The sequence below is a fragment of the Cupressus sempervirens genome, chromosome 4, assembly GCF_028749045.1.
Source record: "Cupressus sempervirens isolate cs-2001-9-10 chromosome 4, ASM2874904v1, whole genome shotgun sequence".
Classification (NCBI taxonomy): domain Eukaryota; kingdom Viridiplantae; phylum Streptophyta; class Pinopsida; order Cupressales; family Cupressaceae; genus Cupressus; species Cupressus sempervirens.
This window is the reverse complement of record NC_143121.1, coordinates 146,784,054-146,792,115: the sequence shown is the minus strand read 5'-3', so window position 1 is coordinate 146,792,115 and position 8,062 is coordinate 146,784,054. Positions and strand designations below refer to the sequence as shown.

General features: G+C 34.4%; 1 pseudogene; it reads right to left on the bottom strand.

The window, feature by feature from the left end:
* Positions 1-4,290: 4,290 nt before the first annotated feature.
* LOC149560386 (squamosa promoter-binding-like protein 14) lies at positions 4,291-6,952 on the bottom strand (annotated as a pseudogene).
* Between the last annotated feature and the right edge of the window lie 1,110 nt (positions 6,953-8,062).

The window sequence follows — 8,062 nt, the reverse complement described above, 5'->3', positions numbered from 1 at the left end:
ACAAGCTTGAATAAGAGATGCGAGTACTATGCTCTATTTAGTCCAGGGATATTATACATGGAAGTACTAAAAAAACTAGAATGCTACGAAATCACTCACCATATCCTGCGACTAAAAGGAGAGATTCAAAAAATTGAATTGATCCCTCTTTTAGGAAGGTTCCAAACTAAAGTCAACTAAACAACAATTGACATCATTTTATTCTATTGTGATAGCAATAGTTTTGAAAAGTGGGTGCAATTTTGAACCATGAACTTGATTCATTTGGTACAAGTTTGAAATGTGTATTGTCAAAAATCAACTAACTAGAATGAAAAAGCTTTCTTGTGCCTGCCATATATGTAATTATCTGTTATGGATGCAATAGGTGATAATGCAAAACATGGTAACAATCCTGTTTGCCAAGTGTGATTAAGTTAAGGTGTACTTATTTGCTACAAAGCATGGTCATGACTAGAAGTGAGTTTGGCTATCCTTTTGTCATGAATATGTGTCCCCAGTCAATGTTGAATATGTATCTTAATGATGAGAGTGTAGGATATATCTATTTTTAGTAGGATATTTCGCGACTGTGATCCTCCTACAAACACCTTTAACTCTACTAATTCTATTTCATTTCCACTTAAATTGGAGAGCTGAGGATAACCTATAAAATGAAAATTTCCTCCTTTCCTCAAGAAATTGTCAATTGAATGGACAATTGTTCAGATTGCATCATAAGCATATAGTCCAAATGCATTCAACTAGAAATCAATTATCTTAGTTTTGTAAAGATTGTTCCACCTTACTTTAAAAGCATGCTCCTGATTTGAAATTGGAATATACTTGCATATAGCAAGGACTCCTTGGAGTGAATTCATGGTTTCATAGTTAAGTCCATCAGAGTCTAGAAGGGAAGAGAGCCAATCTGTGGCTATCCAAACATAGGTATTGTTCAACATTCCAAGGTGCAATGCCTCAGAGAATAGATCAATATCTGTGTTTGGATTTATATGCACAAAAAGTACACTTGACTCCATCAAAGCTAATTGCACCAACACACTTCCAATATCATTTTTAATGACTCTAGGAGGAAATGGTATTTTGTTAACAATATTAGCATTTACATTTTCTAGCACATCATTCAAAGAAGCTACTCCATTTCTCCCATAATCATCATCTGTATATGCAACCACAATATCTTTCCAACCATAGAAACCAATCACAGCTACAACTTCCATCATTCCATACATATCACTATGTGTCATGCGGAAAAAATATGGATACTGATATGATGAGGGAGTCGGATCTGTTGCTCCAAATGAAAGAATTGGTACATGAAGTTCACCAGCTACATGTGAAACAATATGAGCAATAATAGAAGATTGTGGCCCTACTATTGCAACATTGTTCATTTTCATCAACTCCAAAGCTACAATAATAAAGGGTATTGAATGAATATCAGCTCCCGACATTATTTTCTCTCAGTAAACATATTCAAACAAGGACTCTACAATGCCCCATGATAGATCAGCCAGAAATTGTACAAGCAAAAAGTAGAATAGTGTGACAGAAACTTCATAAATAATAGGAGATTGATAAGAAAGGGTTTAACTATAAATAAAATGACTTTTGAGTATTAATACAAAATATGCAATCTATAAAATGGTGTCGGTATGTTATGTACAGACCATATTTCTTAAGTTTAATTAGCTCTCCAATCTATTTTACATTAGAAATATTAAAAAGATTCTATTTTATATAATTAGGAATTTTGAAAACAAAGTTGACCATCAAATCAGCCAATTAGATTAGATTAGAATTTTATAAATATTAGCTTCCTTCTTTAAAAATAATGTAGAAGGAGAAAGTGTCTTGGATTTTTCTTTTCTTTATGATAATTTTGAAATTTTTCTTTAAGTTTAAAGATGTGTTTTGGCATAAAGGAAAAAATAATGTTAGACAATAAATGATTGCAAAGTAGGTCCTCTAGTCTACCAATGACTCATGGCACACCAATTTCAAAGAATCAATAAATATTAGACAGATTGAAAATAGGCAAACAACAACAAAGGAGAAATCCTCCAAATCCCAGAGATAGGGCATAATAATTTATTCCCCTCTAGATGATACATGTTCTAATTATTAAATGTAAAGTTTTCCCATCAACACTATCAGATTTCTCAGATTCATTTGGCCATTCATCTTGATTCTGAAAGTGTGGAAATGCCTAGATGAATGGTTGCAAGAATGGGAGTAGAAATGGGAGCATGCAAATGAATCGCAAGAGCCTCCAAATGAGTTGTAGGATCCTGCAAATGAATCATAGGAGCTTGTCAATGAATCGTAGGAGCCTGTGATTGAATCACTGACTAGTGTAGATGGATATGTGGTTGACTGTCTTACAGTGTGTCTTGGGTATGTGGTCGGATGCCTTGGAGTCCTACTTCTAATTTGCATGATCATAACTGCAATAATGACACTATACTTACTATTATTTGTCCCAATTGTAATAACAACTATGTTCCTCTGGAGAGATGAAAAAAAAAAGTATTGCTACTATAAGAAACATGCACTAAACAAGAGCTTGAATTTTGTCTACATACCTCTCTTAGATTATTAGATCTCTGAATTGGAAAATGATAATAATTCTAAGGATGGTAACATTGTAATCACTGGCTTGGGAAATGAGATTATTGGTTGCTTCAGAGAGCACTTATTATTATGATTTAGATGACACTGGTCATGTAAAGTGAGTACTCGATTAGAAGATAAAGGGGTCTTAGCCTAAGGCCCATCAACTAACATTTTGTAGCTTCAATAACACTAAAAATTACAATAATGTCCTCTGTATATGTTATCTCCATGATAGAAAAGAGTAAGGGAAATAATTTCTTTTTAATGGACAATACAAATCAGGTAAGTATATTGGTTAAACTTTTTAACATGATTGATAATACTGGTGTGACACACCCACTAGTAGTACATGGGCTGGAAGGAGACTAGACCTCATGACTTCATATCTATTTTAAAAAACTCTAATTGAACAAACTAAACTAGGCCCAAGGCAAACCCTTGATATTATAAGAGGAGGACATTGTTATTAGTTGTGCTCCTAACAATCAAAGCTTTAGATTTCCTAGTGAGGGTAAAATTGGCAAAAGCAATTGTTACTTACAAACCCAAAGTTTGTGAGGGCAATGGTTACTCTATGTCAAGGGGTGGTTTGAAAGATGTTTTGGATTATGATCTCATTGAGTTAATTTCCCAAGAATTTGTGGGACTATTAGTAATATTTGCGGATCAATTATAATTTAGACATCAAGACCATTTGTATGATACTTATATATTTAATGACACAAATTTCGTTGTTGCTTGCAGAGAGAAAGATGAGAAATACTCAAGAGCCATAAATGCAAGCTTGTTATATCATTTGTCACTTTACACCCACTTCCTATTATTTCCAAAAGAAATGATAATCCGAATTCTCCGACCTACAAATCATGTAGTCATGGCAACAAGTAGAATAGTTCATTAAAAAATAAATGCATATTCATGATAAAAGAAAAGAAAAATAGTTTTGGATTGTACTTTTCCCTGTACATCATCCTCAAGAAGCATACTATTACTATTGATATCACAATGAACATAACTCAATTGAGTATCATCATGTATATATTCTATACCCGTTGCAATATCTATTGCAATTTGTACTTTTCATTCCAGGTCATGGGTGTCAAGCCCGAGGAGAAGATTATTTTAGAAGAATGATCTATGCCAATAATCAACAGATCTAAGAAAGATATATTGAAAAGGTGAAAAAATAAACAAGATAAATCCCTATAAGGGTATTTTAAGTAATAATTCTATGAAATTTTAGTTCCAAAATATTAAAACTTCAACTGAATGTAAAGAAACAACAGTAGTAAAGAATCTTGAAAGAATTTACAATTGACCAAATTCATTAATTAAAACTCAAAAATTTACATTATTTAGATTTCCAATTAATTAATAAATACATGGAAATGTGCATCTAAATTACTTTAATAGACATCACCCTTAAACTTCAGTAAGCCATAAAACAAGTGAGATGGAACATAGCTAAGTAACAATTGTATACCATGAAGATTTCATATGGGACTTACAACCAATTGTCTTATAACTCATGCACAAGAAGTAGTAAAGAGACATGAATCTCTATTATGAGGACTTTAAAATAGACTTTTAACACTCTTATAAGAACTGGTTAAACAGTGGGTTTTAAGCTAGCAGAATATCCATTGGCAGCATGTACTCTTCCTCATTAACTTTTTAATCTCTTTTGGCAGGAGACAGAGACATATCATAGGAGCTAAAAAAGAATTGATTGATACATAAACAGTCCTAGTTGGTAGATGGCATTGAGATAAATATGGAAAGCATCACACATCCAGGCTTTATGTAACTCTCCATGTCAGAAGGGCTATTGGAAAGCCACTCTAGAATCTGTAGTAAAAAATTATTCAATTATATTATAAATTGAAGATTTTTGTCTCTATAAGCATCAGGTAAATAGACTAATACCAGTATATTCACCTGTGAGCACAATGTCAAAGGTAAATTACTTGGATCTTTGTCAAATAGGTTGAAAATAATCTGCCCTATTCTTTCCTATCATAATATTCAAAAATACTATGTAATGATAGTTTGTCCAGCAATATATCCATTCTAAGTGCACAAAAAAATACAATGGCTATCCCTTTTAACATTTGCAAATATCAAATTGAGGATAAGTAGTAGGACAGTATACCTATGAATCAAAATTACAGCTAACAGGAGATAAATCTGATCCAGAAGAGGATGAGGTACAACCAACCATTGGTGCAGGAGATCTGGAACCTCCACCTTGAAATGGTGATCTTGACACTAAATTTTGGTGAGGCCTCCTATTACCAACCTTTGGAAGGTTGTATGGTGAGAACCCATCATTTTCGGGGCTTGCATCTAGAGCAAGATTATCATCCTTGTAGATGGAAATGCTATCATTCTCTCTACCTTCTTGTTGGGCATGCAAAGGAAACAATTTATGCACAAGAAGAGGTGAGGAAGATGGAGATCTTTCATCAGTAGGATTGCTGCTATCTGAAGAAATATATATTTTTGCAATGCTTTTTAGAGTAGGGTTGATCCTATCAAAAGGATTGAATAGCTAAAATGGCATCGAGCATGGGAAAGCATGCTCAGAAACACTGTTAGAAGGACTAGAGCTGATCTTTTTAGAACCAAAGAAAATGTTAGATTTCTGAGCTTGTAAATTGTTGTCTTGAGTTTTTGTAGGAGCTGCTAGAGCAACGGGTGAAGGCATTGCTTTAAAACTAGTTGCAAGCTCAGCAGAGAGGGTGTTACATAGAATGGTAGTGAGGACTTTAGTGAAGAACTTGTCAAACCTGAAAGGATTGCCATTGCTTCTATAGTAGTGGGTGAAGAGGATTGATGGCCATTTTCCTTGGGATCATCTATCCTAGGGACTTGTTGCATGCCTTGAGCAATGTTAAGATCAAAACCCAAAGAAGACCCAACCATTTTTTCTGAGGAAGAAGAAATTGAGATAATCTTGTTCAATAACTGAACTAACTGATCTCTGTTGGAGGATATCTTTCCCACTATAGAATTATTCCCTGGAAATTAATTTTGAATGAAAATCAATATAAAGTACTTCAAAAGTCAGCATTTCAGGAAAAATAAGTCAATAGTAGCCCTCACCTTGAAGCCATTATAGGATGCTGAGAAGGTTCACGATGTTCAAATTTCCTAAGCCACCATTATCCTATGTAGCAATAACAACAACTAATAGCCTCCTAGACAACGCATCCTCAGGCTGTGTCTTTTGCCTTCACCTGTTATGCCCTACAAGTCTTCTTCTACAACTTCTTTTTCCCTCATCAAATTCTGGAAGTGGATGAAATTTGAATAGGGAAGACATTCATAAGCTAGAAGAATTTCATAAAATCAAACCCTAGAAAGGAAATGAATGAGAGAAAATAACTTTCAAAGCTACACACAATCATGAAAAATCATTAAGAAACATCTAAAACTAGTAAAATGTAGGGGATGACAATCATGCATAGAACTTCTATAAATTGAAAAGCATTTTGACAGAAAGAATTCAAATCCCATCTCTACTATCTATTAATCAATCATATTTTGAAAAAATGGGATTTAGTTTCTCATGATGGAAATTCAAAAGTCCAAATGAAAGTTTTTGAAATATATAATCATATGCAAATTCTTCCAACCTGTTGCACTGCTGGCAAAACTATTGCATGAGATTACCAACAAGAGCTTTTGAGGCCTTGTAATGGGCCTCACAGACCTTGTGGTGCCTATGGTAGTCCTTAGTGGTAGTAAGATCACCATGGAAATCATCTACTTGACACATAGGAAAAGAACTACCTGTAGAGCCCGATCTTATGTGCTTGGTCTGCCTGGACAAGCTTGTGTCATCAACATAGGAGTAACAACTCACTCCAAGCTTCAAGGCGACATTCCCATCAGCATCATCCTCTTCTGATGAATCTTTGCTAGGAAACAAGGGTTTTGTGGCTTTTTCCATCTTCCTTTTCTGCTCTGGAGATGAAGAGCCATTGTTTCCTGGATCCAAGCCTGTGTCATCGCTAAGTCCTAGTCATAAGACCTCCGAAGGGGCAACTTGTGATTTGGGCCTACTAGATTGGATAGGCTTTGCCAAAAACATGACATTGTCCCATTCCCAGAAATTAGGGTTCCAATTAGCCCTAGAACCTTCAAAAGTTAAGTGATTCAATTGTTGTTGTTGTTGCTATTGCTGTTGCCAATTTGCTCGAGTCCATGATGAATCTGTTGGCTTGATATAATGCTTGGCAGGAAGCGAACAATGATCATAATACCTGCCTAGAAGAAATTGATTCTGCTAGAAAAATAGCATGGGAACCTGTGGCCCTACCTTGCCGTCCATTATAGACTCCTTTTTTCAATGCAATGAAAAAATATACAAACATCCGACTTCAGATGGTCAAGCCTTGAAGATTAATGCCAAGATTGATGCTGTTCAAAAATAGAAAACTCTTGTTCCACCACTGTTCACAGGAATTAAAATTAAAACTTTCATGCATAGTTGTTAGATTGCATAGTTATTGGCATTCTTTTGTAGTTAGTTAGTAGTTTCTTTTTAAATTCCTAAATTTTCTCTTTAGCAAGGCATGGAATAATGCTAAAACCACTGTCAGGACTCCAGATCTATTTTTTGATCTATGTGTTAGGGATTAGTTTTAACAATTTTCTTATTTGAATAAATGTATTGGCTGAACAACAATTGTTGTTGGAATAATATATCCATTTTTTTTCTTTGCAGTAAAACAAAGCCTCCCCTGTTTTGAATATTATCATTTTTTTTTTATTGTGTTGTTGTTGTTGTTTAAATCCCACATTTGGTATTAGAGCTGAAGGTGTTTGGAAGATAGTAGCATGGAAAACAATTTGCAAATCCCAAAGTTTGATGGAGTTGATTACCAATATTGGTCAATCAAGATGAAGACTTTTTTGATTGGGAAAGATTATTGGGAGATCATTGAATTTGGATATGAAGAGCCTGCAAATTGGAATACTCTCCAACCTAATGATAGCAGATTGAAGAAAGAAGTTGAGAAGAAGAATGCAATGGCATTGTTTCACATTTAGATGGCTCTTGATAAGAGCTTGTTTCCTCGAATTGCTAATGCACAAACAACAAAAGAGGCCTGGAAGACTCTAAAAGATGCTTACAATGGCAATGATTAGATCAAGGTTGTGAAGTTACAAACCTTGAAAAGAGAATATGAGAACTTGAAGATGAAGGAGATAGAGAGTGTGGGAGATTTCTATGTGAGAGTGAAAGATGTGACTCATAAAATGGCCACTTTGGGTGAATCTATTGCTCAAGAGCAAATAATACAAAAGGTATTGAGATCTCTAACCCCAAGATGGAATATTGTAGTAATTGCCATAGAAGAAAGAAAAAATTTAGCTACCATGGAGTATGATGAATTGGTTGGATCTCTTATATCACATGAGGATAGAATAAGGGACA